Source organism: Ambystoma mexicanum, unplaced genomic scaffold (genome assembly GCF_040938575.1).
Source record: "Ambystoma mexicanum isolate Mex_15411 unplaced genomic scaffold, UKY_AmexF1_1 Mex_scaf16, whole genome shotgun sequence".
NCBI classification, from domain to species: Eukaryota; Metazoa; Chordata; class Amphibia; order Caudata; family Ambystomatidae; genus Ambystoma; species Ambystoma mexicanum.
In genome coordinates this window covers 1785205-1799747 of record NW_027182391.1, presented here as the reverse complement: position 1 = coordinate 1799747, position 14543 = coordinate 1785205, and the positions used below count along the sequence as shown (strand labels likewise).

Here is a 14543-nt window from a genome sequence, read left to right as displayed (position 1 = left end):
CGAATGGACTCGCGGAAAGTGGACGCCATTCTCAAATGGCCATCTCCTAGCTCTGTGAAGGGAGTACACAGCATGCTTGGCTTTGCCAATTTATATCGAAGGTTCATCCCGGAATTTTCTCGAACTGTTCAACCCATCACAGCTCTCCTAAAGAAAAACAAACGCTTTGAATGGACTCTTGAGGCTGAACAAGCCTTTCAGGACCTGAAAACCAAATTCACCTCTGCACCTGTATTGAAGCACCCGCGCCCAGATCTCCCTTACATCGTGGAAACCGATGCATCCAGTTCGGCCATGGGAGCTGTCCTGTCGCAAAGAGACCCAGAAACTAACCAACTACACCCTGTAGCCTTTTGGTCCAGAAAATTCTCTCCACCTGAACTCAATTACGCAATTACCGACAAAGAACTACTGGCTATTAAATCAGCTTTCAAGGCTTGGCGTCACTATCTTCTCGGTGCAAGACACACCATCACCGTAATTACGGACCACAGAAATTTGCAGTATTTAAAGACGGCCAAAGCTCAATCTTCGCGACAACTCCGATGGGCTTTATTCTTTGCGGAATTTGATTTTGTAATTACCTATCGCCCTGGCTGCAAGAATGGTAAGGCAGATGCCTTATCCCGGATAGGCATGGAAGAACCCAATTCGAGTTTAGAACCTTTGCCAATCATACCGGAACAAAGAATTCTGGGCTTGACTTCATTGCAAACCATTGAGGACATCCAAGCTCAAGTAAAACAGCTTTTTGACTCTTCTGCCTTACTGGAATGGAGTCAAAAGGGTCCTCACTACACCGTTAAGGATGATTTACCCTACTTCCAAGAGCGGTTATTTCTGCCAAGTAAAGAATTGCAGGAACTTGTCATTACCCGTCATCATGAATCATTAATGGAAGGACACCCCGGTATTGCGAAAACAGAAGAAAAGATCAAACGCCACTTCTGGTGGCCTTCTTGGAGAAAAGACATAAAGTCATTTGTGTTGTCTTGCGGAATCTGTGCCCAAAATAAGAGTCAAAAGAAAAGGCCAGCCGGCCTACTTCAACCTTTGGGCATTCCACCAGCACCTTGGCACACCTTGTCAATGGACTTTATAACTGACCTGCCTCCTTGTGGTGGTTACAACACGATTCTCGTAATAGTGGATCTATTCTCCAAAATGGCCCATTTTATCCCTTTAAAAGGATTGCCGTCAGCTTCCACCTTGGCCAAGGAATTTATGGAAAATATAGTGCGGTTACATGGTTTCCCTTCCATATTAGTCTCAGACCGTGGAAGTCAATTTATCTCCCACTTTTGGAAGAAATGTTGCCACCTAGCACAAATAGACGTGCGGTTATCCACCAGCCACCACCCCCAGACCGACGGACAAACCGAGAGAACCAATCAGACTCTCGAGCAATATCTGCGGTGCATGTTACACCAATCCGAGTTGAATTGGAAGGACATCCTTTGGATTGCAGAATATGCATACAACAATTCAGTGCATTCTGGAACCGGACAGACTCCTTTTTATACCCTGTATGGTCATCATCCTCGGACCTCTGACCTAGATCCACCTCTGACCCTGGAGATGCCTGCAGTAAATCACCTACATTCCACAATAACCCAAGCCTTCAAAGAAGCTACAACCCACTTACAGCAAGCCAAGAAAAAGTATAAAGAAAACGCTGATTTGCACCGAAGTAAAACTCCTCCTTACCAAGTAGGAGATCAGGTATGGCTAGCAACTAAACATCTACCCCTCAAGGGTCAGCAAACTTTTAATCCCAGATTCATTGGGCCTTACCCCATCAAAGCTATTATCAACCCAGTGGCCTTTAAACTCGATTTACCATCCAACATGCGGATTCATCCCGTTTTTCACGCATCTCTTCTAAAACCAGTACAACCTGGAACCAGACTGTCTGAGCCCCCAGGCCCTGTCCAAATTGATGGAGAATTAGAATTCGAAGTGAAAGACATTTTAGATTCCAAGATAGTTAAGTCGAAACTCTTCTATCTTGTTGATTGGAAAGGATATGGACCTCAGGAAAGATCTTGGGAACCCAGTAACTATGTTCACGCACCACGATTAATTCAAAGATTCCATCGAACATTCCCGCACAAACCAAAACCCCCGGAGGAAAAGATCTTGGGAGGGGCCTTGAGGGGGGGTACTGTCATGATGCCTACCTCTAAGGAGCCAGGCCGGGCCCAGCAACCCCAGAGGCAGACATCATTTTCCCCAGGGAAGTCTCAGCGGGCCCAAGTCGGGGCCCTTTGGACTCAGTCCTGGCGCCTTAGGCGCCAGGCTCATAGCGGGCCCCAGTCCTGGCACCTTAGGCGCCAGGCTCATAGAAGAGGATATGTGTTTAAGTGCTTGGGTGCACACCTACCTGATGCAGACCTTGCTGCTTCATCCAGGCCCTCTTGAGGCCTGAATGGGACTACTTAACCTGTAGGACTACTTCACCACCCGGGTGTGGTCGGGGAAGGATACATACCTGATTGGTTGAAGGATACATACCAGGAACTTCTTCCAAGGCTATTTAAACCCCACCCGAACAGCCACACATGCTTCGCGTTGTTCTGCACCTAGCAGCTGGACGCTCACCGTGTCAGCTCCTGCATCCTGACTTCAGCCACGCCTGCCAGCACCCTGGAACACCTGCAAGGGGAGAAAGGAAGAGAATAGGAGAAGAAAAGCCCTTACCTGCTAAATCTGCATCCCGGAGTCATTTCTCCAACGGCCCTGAAAAGGAAGACATCATTTTAAAGGCATTTCGTTTCGATCGCTGCAGCGCTGCATTTTACTCACCTTTGCAAGGCGCTTCCATCTTCAGCAGCGATCTTCCGGATTCAGCTACGCCCCGGCGCCTAGAGGGAAAAAGACAAGAACAAAGGTGAGAGGGAGAAAAGGAATAAGGAAAGCTCAGTTTCCTTTTAAGTCTTACCTGTTGGATTATTCCCACTGCATTTCGGGTCCTGCCGCTTCCTGGCATCTCCGGACCCCGGCCCCTATGGGGAAAAAAGACAAAGACATTGAATGAGCGAATGCAAAGACATTACCTGAGCGCTCATCCAGAACTATTTCACTTCGGGTCGGCGCCATATCTCCGGCACTCCGAACCCCGGCCCCTAAGGGGAAAAAGACATAAGCATTAGCGCTTGCTGCAATTAGACAACAAACATTATTATTAAGCTTGAACTTTTGAACAGAACTTTTACAGCGCCTTACCTGAACAGTCAAGCTTACCTGAACTCCCATCAATCCTCAATCCAGTGAAGTAACTGGGTTTCAACGCGCCCCTGCATCAGAAGCAGGATGGAGAGCTCATCCTTCCAAACCCTAAGGTGAGGCTTCACGGGGAATCGTGGAGGAGGTATCGTGGAGGGTTGGAAGGGAGTGGGAGGCTTGAGCATTGTTCCACAGTTGGTAATACTCCCTTTTCACGCACAGGAGGGTATCCAACGAGCCAGGGAAGCCAGAATAGAGGGGCCCTTCCTGTCCATCTTCAGAGTTCTGCGCCTTCGACGCCGCGCCTCCGTGGGAACCAGGTGAGCGTTACAACTACTCCAAAGGGTCGAAGCACCCTTGCAGCCCTTCTATGATTGATGAGAAACAGGGGCTCTGATGGAACAACAGCAGGGTCAGGGTGCCAAACCTTCCAGGGGGGTCACCAGCGGTTCCCTGGATCTGCTTCTTCGGTTCATGATACTTGGCTCCTTTACTAAGTTTGGTGTAAACTCAGAAGATTGACCTGGAATGGGTGTAGAGTGCCTTGTCTTATCCACAGTCTCCTTCATGCCAAAACGAAGAGAAACCAATAAGAGATCTGCTCACATTGAGCCATCCCAGACATGGACCAATCACAGACCACGGTGGTCCCAGTCATATCAGACATCCTGGCACACAGGATGTGTGTTGGAACTAGACAGCTCCAGCCCACATCCTGGTCACACACACACAAGTCATACCGAAGCCCGCAAAGGTTCGGTTTGCGTGGGGGTCTGCGTGACCAAATAAGGAATTTCCCCGTCGGGTTGACCTGGGGAAGGCAAAGGGACAAGATGGCCGGCCAAAGGACAGAACAAAGGACCTTGTGGCATGGCCAATTTGGCCACTGTCATGGGCCAAACGCAGTTTGGACCATAGAAAAGAGTCAAAAATGCTTTAAAAGTAACTGCTGCCACCAGTTCTATCCTGGGCATACTTGTAAATTCACCAAAAATCCTTTGAGGGCGTCTAGGGCTTATCCAGAAAAAGACGGCAAGACTTGTCCTTGCCTCAAGCCCAGGGATCATATCTCTCCAGCCCTGAAATCTCTCCACTGTCTCTCTATGGCTGGAAGCATCAAGTTCAAGACTCTCGACATCATCCACAAGGCTTTCTGGGGCCAGGGACCACACTACATCCAACGTTCTCTTCCTAAACATCTTCCTCTTGAGCCCTATGCTCATCCACCTCCAACTCTGAGGGTCAGACGCTTCTCCAAGCAGAGAGTTGGGGGTAGATCTCTGTCCTCGGCAGGGCCTCCCTCTGGTACAGCCTGCCTGCCTCTCTCAAACTTAAGCATGACTACCTAAGGTTCCGTCAGCAAGTCAAGACTTTCCTTTTCACTTACACTTCCTCTCTACCTCTCCCTTGCTGATGTCCCTGACTGCTGCGCATACTGGCTACCTGGTCACCCTCTGAAATTACAGGTCCAGGCTCCTGCATGACCAGTTGCCCCTGCACTGCCCCCGGCTTCCTGGCCACTTAAGGGACTTTATCTGCAACCCTACATTCCCCTGACTCCTGCACATATGAGCAACTTCCAGGCAGCACTTACTAGTTACTTGCACTCTCCCCCCCCTTACTCCCCCAAACCCCCTTGGTATTTCTCCCACTCCCTTCCCCCTGCACTTGGGTATTCTGAATGGCACAAGGCCTAGTAAGATTGTTGTTTTGTCCTCCCTTCCTTGTCTTTTTTTCTACCTAGAAACACTTATGTACTGGCGCGTCATAAATGAATTATCATATTAGAAAAGCCTGCTCTGCTCATCAATTATTTTAAAACTAGAGGGTTGTTATCATAAGAGAGAAACGTGTCCCAGTTCTGAGGACAAAATACTAAAAAGAAGCCAGTTAACAAGAGAAGCGAAAAAGAATATATAAAAGGGCATTACCCAAACCAGGTAAGGAACACGCAGAGAGTAGAAACAAGTCCCCTTGGAGGTAGGGAAGATCCTGTATGAACGGGATAAAAGAGGAGGGAGTTTTAGACAGTCAATTCATAACTAGGAAAGTCTGAAAAGCAGTCAAGATACCCCAACTCGTGAAAGCCTGAAATTAAAGACTGGTAAGTGTCTACAAGGGACGACGAGAATGTGAGGAACCACTGCCAGAGAAAACATTCTAAATATAGGACCACAGAAAGCATGAAAACCAAGAGGGTCTTTGAAGAACCAAAAGAACTGGCCTCAGAGACTATTCAAGGAGACTATGGGCCTCATTCCGAGGTTGGCAGTAAGGGGTTAGCGGCGCCGGTAAAGGTGACGGAGCTGCCAACCCCTTACCGCCACATTACGAGTCTGCTCGTGGGACCCGCAAAGGGTGCCTGGTAAAACCAGGCGCCCTTAGCGGGTCCCGCTAGCAGACCAGAGTGCTAATAATGGGCCTGTTATTAACGGGTCCGTTGTTAGCACCCTCCCTATTCCTATGGGGGCTCGAATGGGGATGGGGATGGGGCCCCAAGGTCGAATGGCCCGGTAATTCCTCATTCAAGGAACCCAGACCCGGTAGCCGGTAAGGGGGTAGCCATGCCGCAAATAGCGGCATGGTTACCTCCTACCTTCGGAAGGTGGCCCCATGTAAAGAAATATCTGTACCACAGAGAAAAGTTATAAATAAAGAGACTATCCGAAGAGAAGACCAGGCAAATAGAAGAAACTCTCCTGGACTATTTAATTTCTTTGGCTATAGTGGTAGGGTCAGATAGTTAGTTTGGAAGGAGGACGCATTTACTTTGGACTTCCTGACAACTGACTAGCACATTCCTTTAGATGGGTAGAGTATTCCCTCTAGCAATAGGGAAGATAGACCTTTTATTTATAATTTCATTAAAAATGTCCTCAGCAGGTCCGACTCCTTCTTCCTACCCGCCACACAACTCAGTAGTTATGGTTATGCTGGGTACCGTACTTCGCTATGTAGTGCCGAGTAACCTTAAGTATAGCGCTAGCAACTCTGTAACATAACCAGTGTATTTATAAAGCGCACCTTCACCCCCATCTTGGCGCTAATAGCAGTTGTTTATTGTTACCCAACTTAATGGTACTCCTATCGACCTCGGAAGGAAGAAGGGCTGAGTGAACCTGCAGGGATTTGAACCTGTGACCATGAGGTTAAACGAAGGCCCCTGTAGTGGATGCATTAGTCCACTGAGCCACAGACCTGGCTGTTCTGGTGACGTCGGGGAACCATATCTCCCTGTGTAGTTTCATGTAACTGTAAGTATAGCGGCAGCAAATCAGTAGCTCTGGATATTGCTTATTTGTAATGCACCTATACACAAGTGTCTTGAGGTGCGACAAGGCTGGGGGGAAGACGGGGAGAAACAGGAGAGACAAAAAGGGATCTTACTAGGCCTTGTGACATTGAGATCTTGCAAGTGCAGTAACCGGAAGTGCAGCAGGAGGAGGCGAAGTGCTAGAACAGGGCAGTTGGGCCTGTGAGGAGGCCAGGAGGACAGGGCCGGGGAAGAGAAGGGGAAGGGGCAACAAGGATAAGTGCAATCGAGAGGGCTGGAATGGCTCAAGGCCATCCAGTCATGAGCAGGCAGGGGGGGCCGTGAGTGCAAGTGCAGATGAGGGGTGGATCAGTGGAAACCAAGTGTAGGGGTAGACTAGACAAGGGGGGAGGGGTGACTGCTGCCCTGTATGACTCTGAAAGAACCAGGCTGCCAGTCCAGGGCAGAGGGGTAAAATAGGCTGGGCAGAGGGATGGAAGAGGAGAAAATTGAAGGTCTTGAGTCACTGTGGCAGGGGATTGGGAGCGGGAGGGAAGAAGAAAAGGAGGGTCTTGAGAAGCTTCCGGAACTTAAGGAGATCCGGCTCACACCTGAGGGGCAAGGAGCATTCCAGAGTAAGGCACCTGCGGAGGAGAGCTCTACCCCTTGTACTCTTGGCTTGGAGAAACGTATGATCTGCCGAGAGTTGGAGCTCAGTGACCAAAGGGCTCTTGCGGGGAGTTATTTCGGGGGAGGATGTTAGATTTGCGTGGTCCCACGCCCCAGAAAGCCTTGTGGTTGATGCAGAAGGTCTTGAATTTAATCCTTGCAGCAACCGGGAGCCTGTGGAGAAAGTTTAGGGCTGGAGAGATGCGGTCCATCGACTTGAACCCATGGATAAGTCGTGCAGTCCTATTCTGGATTAGTTGAATGGGGCGGAGGGCGGAGTTAGGCAGACTGAGAAAGAGGCTGTTACAGTAGTCAAGTCTGGAAAGAACCAGAGGTCTGGAGACATTGAGTTTCTGTGGGAAGGTGAGGAAAGGGAGAATGCCTCTGAAAAGGCACTGTTGAAAGTGAGCCTTCTTGGCAAAGTCGGAGATGGAGATGGAAAGGGAGGAGTTGAAGATGACACCAAGGTTTTAAGCTTCACAGGAGGGTGATGTGAGGGGGCCCATGGATGGTGGCCAGAGTCTAGGATAAAGAGGGTTTAGGGCTCCCAATGAGCAGGATCTCTGTCTTACTGGCACTAAGGCAGAGATCATTGGTAGTGCACCAAGCCTGAATAGCAGAGAGGTATTCAGGAATGAGTGAGGGAAGGGGGCAGGTGAGGGTTGTTTGAAGGAGAGCTGTGTGTCATCTGCAGAACACTGCATGTCAGGAGAGAAGGTGCAGATCAAATGGGCTAGAGAAGCCATGAGAGAGGATAGAGCCCCGTGGGACACCACAGGTGGAGACTTAGAGGGAGGAGAAAAAGGGGCCCAGGTGACCTTGGGAAGGTCGATCAGAGAGGAATGAGGTCAACAGCCCAGAACCAAGTCTGTGATGCCAAGTGTGTCATGGAGTCTATTTATCAGGGTGGCATGATTGACCATCTTCAAGGGAGAGGAAAGATCAAGAAGGATGAGAACGGAAGGAGAGCTGTAACTGAGATATGAGAGAGAGTGAGAAAGAGTGAGAGAGAGCGCAAGAGAGAAAAGCTCTGCCGAGATGTGAGGCAGCGGAGATGCAGGCTTGGGTAAAGGTTCTCTTCTTAGAGCAACTGGAGAGTCGGTATTGCCTTTGGAGCAGGCGGCAGGCCAGTTGGTCAGAGGATGTGCTAGAAGCCTGCCATTTCTGCTCAACCGCTCTGCACTTGCATTTCAGAGCAGCCAGGCAGGAGTCGTACGTGAAGTTGCACTTAGAGGCTGGCTTCATGCAGATCCTCATGGCATGGACAAGGATGTCCAGAGTGTTGGAAATGGAGAGATGAAGGTGAGGGCTGTGTCAGGGTGAGAGTCAGAGGCATGAGTAGGAGGGGAGTGAAGGTGGCAGCAAGCGCAGCGACTGACACTCGCTTTGAAATAAAGGCAAAGAAGGCTGGCAGTGCAGGTAGTGGTGGGGGCGGGGGGCCTTACCCATGTCTAGTACCATATGTCCCTATGTAGTTAAATGTAACGTTAGTATAGTCATAACACTCGTTAAGCTCAAGTCTGATATGACATAGGAAAACAACTTTGCATGATTTATGACTTTGGTGTCATTCATCAAATCTTCACACAACGTTCCATCAGACATGTAGCCCAAAATCTTAATTGGTTTTCAAACGTTTGTATGCCTTCATGAAAAGGCCAGAGGTATAAGACTGTCCAAAAGAGGTTTACTCATTAATTGCTGCCTGAACCACTGAATTTGTGCATCAATTTGTGAATATTGGCAGTGATGGGGCAACATCCCCATTGGTTACTAGGGTTGTGAGGGCACAGGGGCATGCTGAGATTCAACCTAAAAAAGGGGTCTGGTTCGGATTATGGGATCCTGGTAACAGACCCATTTACACCCACTCCTTAACAGTAAAACGGAGTCTGTACCACCTCCTGAAAACTGCACTGTGGTATTTTGAACAGGGAAACGGAAGTGGGATCCCTCTGGCCAATTACATTTAGTACCTGGCAATGAGGCATTTATATAAAGAATTAGGAAGGCAAATGGGGTGATATTGTGGAGTTTATGTAGTCTCTCATACACTTTATTTTGGTCTCTGCCACAAACTCCAAACCCATCTCTCATCTCCAGATTTGACAGAAATACAAGATTATCTAGAATTAAAGTCCATGTTTGAATGTAGTGCCAGCGTGGCCTGTGACATTCTCACCATGGGAAGAGATTGGTGCTTTACCTTTAAATCAGAGCTCTGTCCTTGTCTCCTCGATGGTGCTGTTGGTTATATTATTCATGTTTGGACCAATACACAAGTCATCAGTGATTACATCATGGACTGGACAAGCAGGCATCCGATTGATGGCAAACACCTGCCTTTATCATTTGTGTGTGGAAATTGGGAGCTTCCATGTGTGAATTTAGTCATTTCAGAATAGATATATTGGTAGAACATATATAAATAAGTTACTATGTGAGGAGTTACTACTGAGTAGTCTTATTACGTGTGCTGCCTGTGATTGTGAACGTGTTGCAACTAATAATGTGCGTCTCCTTTTATCTTAATAGGTGACTGATGCCCCAGAAATGCAACAGTGATTTGGATTCTCTGGACCATCGCAGTGAAAAGCTTCATTGTTAGAATATGCAATTTCCAAGCATCTTAGAAGAGTGCAAGTTTGAGGTCCAGTTGCCTTTTCAGAATATTCAGGAACTGAGATTGAGAAGAGTGTTGGATACATGATGGCTTCCGCCCATGCACCACCTTTGTGGTAACATCCAGTAACCAAGCTTGATCATACTTCAATCCTGGGGGAGAGGTATATCTAGCACTAAAATGACAATGTGTTATGTGCAGTAAGAAAAGCATTTCTCATTTGTGCTCTGAATTTGCAAACATTTTAATTGAAAAGGCTCCTCTTAAGTCAAGGCACCTGACAAAATAAACTGGCAAGACGCTTTACACGTGGACAAAATGTGGGAACAATTGCCATCTCAAGAACATACTTATTGCCCACATGAGGACATGGGTGAAAACTCTGATCAGTGCACTGAATTTGATAATGGTGTCCATTTGAATGATACAGTTATCAGCCTCCAGGAAATGCATACAGGTGAGAAACCTTATGAGTGCATTCAATGTGGGAAAGGGTTTGCTACAAAGGGAGTTCTTAGTATTCACCAGAGAACACATACGGGAGTGAAACCTTATGAGTGTACTGAATGTGGGAAAGGGTTTGCTGAGAAAGGACATCTTATTAACCACCAGAGAACACATACGGGAGAGAAACCTTATGAGTGCACTGAATGTGGGAAAGGGTTTACTGAGAAGGGTCTTCTTATTCGCCACCAGAGAACACATACAGGTGAGAAACCATACAAGTGCATTGAATGTGGGAAAGGGTTTGCTCAGAAAGGAAATCTTATTGACCACCAGAGAACACATACAGGAGAGAGACCTTATGAGTGCATTGAATGTGGGAAAGGGTTTGCTCTGAAAGGAAATCTTATTAACCACCAGAGAACACATACAGGTGAGAAACCTTATGAGTGCACTGAATGTGGGAAAGGGTTTGCTACAAAGGGAGAGCTTACTGTCCACCAGAGAACACATACAGGTGATAAACCTTATGAGTGCACTGAATGTGGGAAAGGGTTTGCTACAAAGGTAGTGCTTACTATCCACAGGAGAACACATACAGGTGAGAAACCTTACGAGTGCACTGAATGTGGGAAAGGGTTTGCTACAAAGGGAGAGCTTACTGTCCACCAGAGAACACATACAGGTGATAAACCTTATGAGTGCACTGAATGTGGGAACAGGTTTGTTACAAATGGAGAGCTTACTAGCCACCAGAGAACACATACAGGTGAGAAACCTTATGAGTGCACTGAATGTGGGAAAGGGTTTGCTTGGAGGGGAAAGCTTACTATACACCAAAGAACAAATACAGGTAAACCTTATGAGTGCACTGAATGTGGGAAAGGGTTTGCTACAAAGGGAGAGCTTAATCTCCACCAGAGAACACATACAGGTGTGAAACCTTATGGGTGCATTGAATGTGGGAAAGGTTTTGCCCGGAAGCAACATCTTATTAGTCACCACAGAACACATACAGGTGAGAAACCTTATGAGTGCACTGAATGTGGGAAAGGGTTTGCTTGGAAGGGAAACCTTACAATCCACCAGAAAACACATACAGGTGAGAAGCCTTAGGAGTGCACTGAATGTGGGAAAGGGTTTTCTCGGAAAGGGTATATTATTATCCACCAGAGAACACATACAGGTGAAAAAGCGCATAACTGCCTTGAGTGTGGGAACTGGTTTTGTAATAAGGTAGGTATTATTTACCCTCAGTCCTTACATACAGGTGAGCAACCTCGTAATTGTAATGAATGTAGGAAGAGCTTGTTTTGGGAGAGTGATCGTATTTGCCTTTGCCACCGGAGGATACATACAGGTGAGAAACCTTATTGGTGCACTGAATGTGTAAAATGCTTCAGTCTGAACAGTCAGCCTATTAGGCACCAGACAAAATGTGCATGCCTGGGTCTATTTCAGTACACAGGATGTTCTTATCTGCCATGAGACAGGACATGTAGGTGGTGAAATCTGCAACTGAAGGTGCTTCTTAGAGAAGGAGGTGCTTCTAAAATGCTACTGAGTTTGGCATGGCTGTTGACTAATACTGTGAATAACCTGCCTCCATAGCTGTTTTCAGTTACGAATGATGGCTGAATATGATTGTTGAATCACTGCTGTTTGGAATGTATCCCTTCTGGAATATTCAGAAGGGAGACTGTACCATCTGTATTACGGTAACCATCCTATGGAACACTTGGCCTGCATTTCCCTTCCCAACTCCATTGCACAGCTCTCTCAATGTACAACCCTTTCAACCTACTCCCAGGTTCTGTAACGCATCCACGGAAGTTCCTGTTGCATCTAATGCACATATATAGGGATATAGAAGGTTTTCACAAAACAGAAAGGCTTGCGGGAGAGAGGCATAATATGCATTACTTAACTGTTATCAATTAGCATTTCACTGTACCAACGTTTTAGAGCCAAGAATGACTAACTTTGTAAAAAGGAAGTATTTATTTAAACATATACAAATCCCTCATACTTTCTCTCTAGAATAACACAATATTCCAACTCTCCACGTTCACATAGAATTCAAACACATTTGTCTGATAAGCATCAAGTCTCATCGGCTGTAATCAAATCAATCTACATTGCTTCTTTAGTCAAGGACATTCAAATACATGTCAAGCATATAAACCCCTGTCCAACTCCACCTGGGTTTTAAATCGCCTTTCCATTGACAAAGTCACAAAAGTCCTGTCCAGCCTTATCCCTTCTGCTTCAGGAAAATCAAAGTCCAAATAGAATGTCCAACTCCAGACCGCTTCCCCCAGACAGGTCAGCTGCCAGGTTCAGCATATCGCCATTCCAATAGAACTTCTCAGGGAAGTCGCTCCTCTCTAGAACCCATGGGATCTCGTTGCCTTCCTCGTTGTAAATGTCATACTTTTGCAAAATAAAAGTGTCAATGGGAAGTGCAACATATTCCTGCAGAGTCCATGGTGTGGTGCCGTTGAAGCGCGAGGAAAAAAGGAACAGAGATCCTGGGGCGTGGCTCCACTGCTTATATTATATATCAATGTTGTTTCTGGTGTAAAGCGCATAGAGGCTTTGGACAGACCCGACAAAGCTGTGCCGAGCTCCCTGACGGCAGAAATGTTTCTAGAGAACAGCTGTGCTAGGATATGGATATCATAGATGAGGAATCCGTGGCAGGAAGGAATCCATTAGAAATGCCTCTACTGGGAATTACATTTGTACACCCCCATACATTTGTTTTACTTTTAACTTCAACTGATTAAAATACCCAAAATTTAAATCATCTGGAGCTTCCTGAATAATAAAAATGGAGAAGGCTATATTCTCACATGGGAATTAGACTAAGCTTGGCACAACTCGTGCAAAGACTGTTTTGCAAAGGGAAAACATGGATAATGGCATCCATAAAACTGGAATCGTCAATATTACTCCAGAAGTCAGTTTCCAAGAAATGCATGCCTTACCAGGAGTGCCATCCTTGCTGAATGCTGCAGTGTTTCCACTTTGTGTAGCTAATTCTACAGCACTAGTTTCCTTTTCTCCTCAGGATTCCCTGTACTGTATTACACTATTGTCTATCTCTATTGGAGCATTTAGGATTAGTAGATGGTTCCCTAGCCTGGGATCGACATGTGGAGGTGCAATTACACAAAGGAGGGTACATGCCCACTATTAAAGCACTATCTTATAAGAAATTGGTTTGATGTGAAGGGCCCAGAGAAGATGTCAAGTGTTCTGTTAAATTATGTGGACATGTATTGTAGAAAACGGACATTTTGTGAATAGAATCGAAAGAGCAATTGTAGAAATATCCGCTGTGTTGTGAGACAATAAAAGTCATGCAAATTTGGAAATGAAATGGTGCCTTTCTGTCTGAAATGAGAGTTGTGGGTTTAATGATATCACTGCTGTTCTCTAAATTCCAAGAAGAAACAGTGGACATACATGTCTACAGAATAAAGCTGGTCTTTGATAAACTGACATGTCTAATGTAAAGGTCTCCCACCGGGATTCATACACTAAGTGAAATGCTGATGAAATTAATATTGAGCTTCAGCCAATATGTCACTGTGTTCACTGTAAAAATAAATTTTTAGTAACTCCAAATGTGTTAAATCTTTTTCCCTGACTTTTTGTGTAAACTGCGTCCTGGAACAGAGGTGATTAATTAGTGGGGTGAACACCTCTATTCCAGTTTTATGCTGGAATTAATGTTATTGTCCACTTTTTAAATGTTCTTGTCATGACCATTGCGGGAGTGGGTAGTGACAGAGGAGGTGAGGTAAGAGGGGTGGGAAAGAGGTGAACATGGAGGGAGCTGGTCGAGACCGAGGAGGTGGGGTAAAGAGAAGGTGTGGTAATGGGCTCTGTGGAGGGGTGTGAAAGAGCTGAACATGGAAGGAGCTTGTTGTGACAGAGGAGGTGGGGTAAAGAGAAGGATGTGGTGGTGGTAAAGTCTGCAGGGTGTGCCCTTCCATACCTTAACCCTCAGCTAAAGAAGATATGGCATTAAAGAAAAAATGGAGGAAATTATGATAAATGTGTTTACAAATCAACGGATTGATACAATATTGAGTAATCAATCCAGTGAATTAAGCCCACATTCTACATTTCCTGTCTTTGTATAAACATTTGATAGCATGACCTGTCGCTTTTCTTATGACAAAAGTGATAGATGAACTTTCTTTTCCATAGGATTGTGATAACTGAGGAGTCAGGAATGATACTGGAACACAAGTTAGACAGGAGTTTGGTTGAAGACTTTTGTTATAATACCAACTAAGTTTGGAAAAGGCCTTGCTG

The 14543-nt window shown here is 46.3% G+C and overlaps 1 pseudogene; it reads left to right on the top strand.

Moving 5' to 3' along the window:
• The window catches only part of LOC138554396 (zinc finger protein 585A-like), a 497760-nt pseudogene extending 483913 nt beyond the window's left edge, over nucleotides 1–13847 (top strand).
• Nucleotides 13848–14543: the final 696 nt, after the last annotated feature.